Genomic DNA, 8,146 nt, shown 5'->3' with positions numbered 1-8,146 from the left:
AGAGTAATCTGCAAATTCATCTGGAATAACAAAAAACCTAAGATAGCAAAAACTCTTCTCAAGGATAAAAGAACCTCTGGTGGAATCACCATGCCTGACCTAAAGCTGTACTACAGAGCACTTGTGATAAAATCTGCATGGTACTGGTATAGTGACAGACAAGTAGACCAATGGAATAGAATTGAAGACCCAGAAATGAACCCACACACCTATGGTCCCTTGATCTTTGACAAGGGAGCTAAAACCATCCAGTGGAAAAAAGACAGCATTTTCAACAAATGGTGCTGGCACAACTGGCAGTTATCATGTAGAAGAATGCGAATTGATCCATTCCTATCTCCTTGTACTAAGGTCAAATCTAAGTGGATCAAGGAGCTTCACATAAAACCAGAGACGGTGAAACTTATAGAGGAGAAAGTGGGGAGAAGAATCGAAGATATGGGCACAGGGGAAAAATTCCTGAATAGAACAGCAATGGCTTGTGCTGTAAGAGCAAGAATCAACAAATGGGACCTCATAAAATTGCAAAGCTTCTATAAGGCAAAAGACACTGTCAATAAGACAAAAAGGCCACCAACAGATTGAGAAAGGATCTTTACCTATCCTAAATCAGATAGGGGAATAATATCCAATATATATAAAGAACTCAAGAAGGTGGACTCCAGAAAATCAAATAACCCCATTAAAAAATGGGGCTCAGAGGTAAACAAAGAATTCTCACCTGAGGAATACTGAATGGCAGAGAAGCACCTGAAAAAAATGTTCAGCGTCCTTAATCATCAGGGAAATGCAAATCAAAACAACCCTGAGATTCCACCTCACACCAGTCAGAATGGCTAAGATCAAAAATTCAGGTGACAGCAGATGCTGGCGAGGATGTGGAGAAAGAGGAACACTCCTCCATTGGTGGTGGGATTGCAAGCTTGTACAACCACTCTGGAAATCAGTCTGGTGGTTCCTCAGAAAATTGGACATAGTACTACCGGAGGATCCTGTAATACCTCTCCTGGGCATATATCCAGAAGATGTTCCAACTGGTAAGAAAGACACATGCTCCACTATGTTCATAGCAGCCTTATTTATAATAGCCAGAAGCTGGAAAGAACCCAGATGTCCCTGAACAGAGGAATGGATATAGAAAATGTGGTACATTTACACAATGGAGTACTACTCAGCTATTAAAAAGAATGAATTTATGAAATTCCTAGGCAAATGGATGGACCTGGAGGACATCATCCTGAGTGAGGTAACCCAATCACAAAAGAACTCAAATGAAATGTACTCACTGATAAGTGGATATTAGCCCAGAAACTTAGAATACCCAAGATATAAATACAATTTGCAAAACACATGAAACTCGAGAAGAACGAAGACCAAAGTGTGGACACTTTGCCCCTTCTTAGAATTGGGAACAAAACAGGAGTTAGAGAGACAAAGTTTGGAGCTGAGACAAAAGGATGGACCATCTAGAGACTGCCATATCCAGGGATCCATCCCATAATTAGCCTCCAAACGCTGACACCAATGCATACACTAGCAAGATTTTGCTGAAAGGACCCTGATATAGTTGTCTCTTGTAAGACTATGCCGGGGCCTAGCAAACACAGAAGTGGATGCTCACAGTCAGCTATTGGATGGATCACAGGGCCCCCCAATGGAGGAGCTAGAGAAAGTACCCAAGGAGCTAAAGGGATCTGCAACCCTATAGGTGGAACAACAATATGAACTAACCAGTACCGCTGGAGCTCGTGTCTCTAGCTGCATATGTATCAGAAGATGGCCTAGGCGGCCATCAGTGGAAAGAGAGGCCCATTGGTCGTGCAAACTTTATATACCTCAGTACAGGGGAACGCCAGAGCCAAGAAGTGGGAGTGGGTGGGTAGAGGAGTGGGGGTGGAGGGTATGGGGCACTTTTGGGATAGCATTGGAAATGTAAATGAGGAAAATACCTAATAAAAAATTTTTTTATAAAGGGAGGTGTTTTGTTTATTGTTTAAAAAAAATTTTAAAAAAAGGATTTCCAGTGAACCAGGATGGTGGAGAATATCACTCACTAGAGTTAGGAGGAGAGAGCATAAGAAAGAAAGGAGGAGAAGGAGAGGATCAAAGAAAAGAGAGGAGAACCTAGGTGAGAATCAAGAGTGTGAGAAGAGGAGCAAGTGGAAAGAGAAGAGATTTCCTTTTAAGGCAAAGGATCCTATGATGTTTGGGCTGATGGCTGTATTTGCAGGGCCTGCTGGAGACTTGCTCATGCAAGGATGTTGGTCTTAGAAGGCAGAATTTACTCTTTTCTTGAAAACTTTGATTTTGGTTTTTCAACCTACCCACCTTGTCTTTTACTTGCCAGGAGATGACTGTAGATCATAACATCTTCAAAGTTCCTTTCCAGAAGCCTTTTGATTAGGGTTTAATCCAGGAACCATGCAGCCTCAGCTGGCAGGGCAGAAATGCAGAAATAAAAACACAGCATCTACGTTCAACACCTCCAGATTTTGAGCAGGAACGTTCTCCATCAGGCATATCCTGGCTTGGGTCTTCAATGAATACTTCTCCCCGGTTCAAGGGGTTGCAGGTAACAGAGAGCAGCTTTAGTTCTAACAGTCAACCAGGGAAACTCAGGGCCTCTTGAGTACTTGTCAGTCCAGGGTTTTCAGTTGGGCCCTAGCATGTCATGGGGCTGAGGATAGCCCCTGTGCCTAGATTGGGCTTCAGGAATCAGTGCAGAGATCACTAGGGATGGAATTTCTTTTTCAACCAAACCTTTGTATATATACTTCAGTTCCAGCAGGAAGAGCAGAGTGTACAATGCTCATAACAAGACTTTCACCAGGAGCAGGGAGGATGTGTGTCTCATCAACGGGCTCTGTAGCAAAGGAAGATAAGGTTAGCTTCAGGTTTGAGACCAACTGAGACTTGATCATGGAGAGCTAGAAGGCATGGGGCCTTGTGAAGAGCCACTCAGGCATGAGGTAGTCCACATAGCAGTAGCTGTGACTGTAGGAGCAATAATTTCCCTGAGCAGAAGTGACTCTCTGACCTTGTGCTGTGTTCTGGAACTGTTGAAACCACTTTAATTGAGTTAACTCATTTTATCTTCAGAAATAGGATGAGGTAGTTGTCGCTCATACCCATATTCTATGTGTGGAAAAAGTAAAGCCCAGAGAGGTTAGGTAATTCACTTAGGTCACATAACAAATAAGTGATTAGGCTAGGATTAAAACCCAGGCTATGAGATTCCAGACTTTGGGTTGACAACCACCACACAATATTATAAGAACAGACGTGCTGGAGAGCTCGCCCTAGTGGTGTGGTACAGAAGAGCTGGTGGGTTAACCAATTCAGCTACCATCCAGGCCCAAATCCAGGGCTTTGAATTGGCCCAGCCCAACATCTCACCTATCTATCAACCGCTGGAGCACATGAAGGGTTTTGTCCTGCAGACCCAAAACTGCAGGGTCATCATGACACAGGGCAACAACAGGATATCCAAGAGGAATCTCCATAAAGATCCCTTATGTGCAGCAGAAGGCAGAGTCCTCGAACCTCAGTGACTTATTGCAATTACCATTTACAAGAGAAGATTTGTGGACACACTATGACACACTACAGCTTCCCCAAGAAAAGCTTTTCTTTTTGTGGGGAGGTTGCAAGGGCAGTGGGTGGATAAGAATGGTTGGGAGATGAGTGGGATTGGGGTGTATGATATAAAATTCACACACAAAAAATATTTATTAAAAAAAAACCACAACATAGGATCTAAAACCTAGAACTAATCTGTGTCAGCTCAGGCAGAAAACCACTCTGGGCAACACACACAGTAATTATATCTCAGATGCTTTCCAAGTCACTAAGCAACTGGTGCAGGATCATATGTGACAAGAGAGAGGTCCTCTTTATTATGGAAGGAAAAAGACCTCGTGCAAATGTACAGGTGATTAGCAGCACACAGGGCTAGGAAATTAGGGATGTGATGCCATTGCCCTAAAATTAGAGACTGATGGGGGAAAGAGTCGAGTTTCGATAAATTTTAGAATTTATTCCCTAGTGGATGGCCACCTTGATGCTGACACAAGATGAGGTCATAGCATGATGACTGAGGACTGGATTCTGGAGCCAGAATCCCTTGATTCAGACCCAGCCTCTAGAACTTTTGATGTGGAACATGACCTGGTCATTTCCCATTCGTGGGCCCTCGCTCTCTGTTGGAAACCAAGAGCCACAGTAGAAGCCTCTTCTCTTCTTCTGATTGGGAATATTTAATTTGGTGACTTCCCAAGTACTAACATTTTTCCCATGTTGATTCTAGATGCTTTAATAGATCTTGCAAACAAATCAACTTTTTTTTTGTAGTATGTCTGAAGCCAAATGAGGACCCATTCTTTAATAATTAAGTCTTTAATCTATTATGCATACTTTTATATGTGTATATATGTATATGCCACATGATTGATTGTGTCTTGAGAGGCCAGAAGTAGGTATTGGGTCCCCTAGAATTACTGACAGGTGAGAACTGCCTGATATGGGTGATGGGAATCGAAATCCCCTTCTCTGGAAGAGCAACAAGTGCTCTTAGTTGCTGAGCCCTCTTTCCAGCTCAAATAACTTATTTTTGTGCCTTCTCTTCTTTCAAAGTGAATATGACCTTTGCTTTGATGGCCAGGTATACACAGAATGGGCAATGTTAGATGTTTTCAGGCTGGGCCCATCCACAATTTCAGAATCTATAGCTCACAAAACCTATGTTTCAGCAGAACACCCCCAAGTCTCCCTAGGTTTATTTCTCTAAAGCAACCAGCATACTTCCATCTCTTAAAGGCTGAAAGCATCCCATGCCTCCGTCAACATTTCTTCAGCTCAGAGCTTTACAACCATTACGGTCTAGCTTCCAGGTGCACCCCTTTGCTCATACCCCACTGAGCTCTCCCTCACATCCCAGCATCCCAAGTCCGCCTTCCCTGACCTCAGGCCTTTGCCTTATCATGTGTATGCACCATGCTTCCTCTTCTCTCCTTATCTGTTCAGCTGCATCTCTTCTTTCAAAGGCTAACTGCTGGTCATGTCCACCATGAGGCTCCTGAGCAGCAGTCGCTGGCTTCTCTCTTTGGACCTCTAGGGTGAACTGGTTGTGTTACTTGCAAGGTAGCTCACTTTCAGGCAATTACTCCACTTAACAGGACGATGGCAGATCACAGGACTCATTGGCAGTTCTGGAGCCTGGCCTTGGCCCCATTTCCATACCCCTGAAGGTTAAAGTAAAAAAGATTACTGCCATATTCAGCCCAGCTCATCTTCACCGTGGGAATGGTCATTATTTCTTAGGACCTTTGACTACTTTCTACTTCAACTTCTGTCCTTCTTGTCTGTCTGCACCCGTGCAATGCCTTGACAATTCTTTGTAAACTTAAATCAGACACTAGTCCCCTACTTAGTGACCTTCTAGTAAATTGGAATACCCATGCCCTAATTATTTTACTAGTCTACAAATGGCACGATTTCATTATCATCATCTCTCCATCACCCGGTTCCTCCCACCTCTTGGGTTTGCTTCCTGGATGGCCTCCATAAGCTCAGTCCTCCCGCGTGCAGTGAGTTCAGCTTGGAAGTCTCTTTCCCAGCTATTCTCTTACTCATTCATGGCAGACTCTTTTCCAGATAGATCTACCTGCCAAAATAAGCCACTCCTGTCCCCCTGGCTTCCTTTGCATTGTTAGTCATCACCTGCAGAGATGTTAGGCTTCTTTGTTTATTTATTTATTGTCTGGTTCCCTGCTCACAGCTACTATCCTACAGAATACATTTCACAGCTGTAGAGAGGGCCCTCACACTGCTCATTATTTTTATCCCAGGCATCAGAAACAAAAGTTCTTGGCACACCCTGGGCACTTGTCTAATAATTATGAAGCAGTTGATTGAGCCTTTGCACAGTGCCTGGACCTGGGTTCCAGGTGAGCAGGTTTTGAACTCTCCTTTCTGGGTCTCACCTTGGTCTTCCCTGCTAGCTTGTGAGCTGTTGTAAGTGCAGTGGCTTTAGTCCTACTCGCCCCTGTATCCACTGCAGAGCACCAGTACAGAGCAGTCGCCAATCTGCATGTGTTAATGTCAAAGACATCCACAGTCATTAGAGAGGAAAAAAATGAAGAAAATAAAAATAAATAGGAGGAGTGACTCCTTGGATGCTTGTATCAGGCTTGGCCCACTATCAGAGGATATTCCACCTCTCTGCTATCTGTGACAGTGCCTATGTGAAGCCCCTGAGAGAAGGGAGAAAGTAGAGCATAGCCCCAAATGCTCCGCTCCCCAGGGGTGGCACCTGCCAGCAGAAGTCTTGCCAGGGTTGTCCTTGCCCCGCCTCCCCCTGGCCTCCCTTCCTTGTGGGTATAAATCCAGAAGCTCCCCACACTCAGATATCTGGATCCCCTGAGGCCCTGAGCTTCACGCACTCTTTTCTACACTCCTTCCTACGTAAGTGTGAGTCACTCTCGGGAGGGAGAAAGCTGTGCCAAGCTGGCTTTTCACCAGTGCCTGGGGACTCCTGCACCTGCAGAGCCATGTGTATTTTTCTCCCAACTCTTTGTCATGCTGGGAATGTTATTAAAATGACCTATTTATCAGAGTGAAAAAAAAAATCCCAGCTTAAGCCAAACAATATAGGATCTAAAATACAGGCTGTGAATTTAATTTGTATTGCAGCCGTGGTCCCCGAGTAACAGGAGGTGATTTATGATTCTCCTGAGGGAAGGCAGAAAGCGGGCCAGACACTGAGGGGTGATTCTTGCCTACATTCCTTGCTCCACTCTTACGCGGCCTCCCTGGACTCTGCCTGCTCTGTATCCTTGGGGCAAGCAGTTCTCAGAGTCTGTGCAGAGCCCAGCTGGTGCTGCAGCTGAGGGAACCGGGCAAGCATAGATTCTACTTTGAACAGACATCTGGATCATCCCCAGGTGTGTTGATTTGAAGAGAAGAGGAACATCCTGAAATAGGTAAGGTAGATGGGGTATTCTTAAAGAAAAACTGGAATGTAGGTGACATCAGTCCCCCACATGTCGTGCACGCAGCAGAAGTATGTACAGTACAGCAAATGGAAGCTCGCCTTTATGATTGGCTCTCATGTCATTCTTTGCCCGAGCGAGTCCATATAACTTCCCTCATCCCTCATAGCACCCACCACAAGTAACTCCTACTATGAATTTCCTACTGTAGACAAGAAACTGAGACAGGTTTAAAGAGTTGAAGACTTTGCTCAAGGGGATCACACAATCTGTTGGTGGCAGAAGCATTTGACTGTAGGCAGACCAGAGTTAGAGGACAGTGGCTGGATCTTGCAGGTGCTGGACACTTCTCATGTTTGAACAGCTACGTTGATGCTTTCTGTGATAGCTCACATGATGGTGGAATGGACTAACTTTGCCTGATAATTTAAGTGTTGTACTGAGCGCTTCCTCTGTGTGAGCTCTTTTCTCTTAACCACCTTAGGATGTAAGACATATCCTTATCCACATTGCAGATACAAACACTGAGCATGAGGAACACAAAGAGATGTGTCGTGGCCATCTGGTTCTAGCGGTCACAATGCCAACCATTGCAGTTACTCCTCATATGGACTTCAGCAGAGGCTGAGCCTGTAATAGCAGCAGAACTTGATCCTTTACAAGCAGCAATCCAGAACTTCTCCAAGAGTACAGCATATTCTGAGATTGCTATGTATGATATGTGAGTTGTCTTATTTTCACACACATGTTTCTTCTGATGATCTTTTGTAGGGAAAAGATGTCAACTTGTTCATTCACTGGACTGTGCAAAATTAGGAAAATCAGGGGGTTTCCTCTGCCACTTCATTTTGAGTTAAGAAGTAGGAAAACAAGCCCACAACCTGTAACAAAGTGTCTTTGTCTTTACAAGTGACAGAGGCAGAGAAGTCCCCTAGGAAAACCAGAGGAAGACAGAAAGTGGGAGGGAGACACAGGAGAGGAAAAGAGAGGAAAAGAATGAGAGAGGAAAGAAGAGACAGGGAAGGAATGAAGGAACAGGTAGGATGAAGACAAAGAAAAGGAGGTGTTTAAAAAGCACTTGTGAACCCCAAAAGACCACCAACGAGCCGATTCTGATACAATTGAACTAAGACTTTAGTCTTTTTATTCAATCCCAC

At 44.3% G+C, this 8,146-nt stretch overlaps 1 long non-coding RNA gene across 1 annotated transcript in view; it reads left to right on the top strand.

The window, feature by feature from the left end:
- Window positions 1-6,808: 6,808 nt before the first annotated feature.
- The window catches only part of 3100003L05Rik (RIKEN cDNA 3100003L05 gene), an 83,266-nt gene continuing 81,928 nt past the window's right edge, over window positions 6,809-8,146 (top strand). Inside the window, exon 1 of the long non-coding RNA NR_045907.1 lies at window positions 6,809-6,980. This is a non-coding gene — a long non-coding RNA (RIKEN cDNA 3100003L05 gene). The remainder of the gene's footprint in view (window positions 6,981-8,146) is intronic.

Source organism: Mus musculus, chromosome 7, assembly GCF_000001635.26.
Source record: "Mus musculus strain C57BL/6J chromosome 7, GRCm38.p6 C57BL/6J".
NCBI lineage: Eukaryota > Metazoa > Chordata > Mammalia > Rodentia > Muridae > Mus > Mus musculus.
Note: the sequence above shows the minus strand (reverse complement) of the source record. Positions and strands in the feature narration are given on the sequence as shown.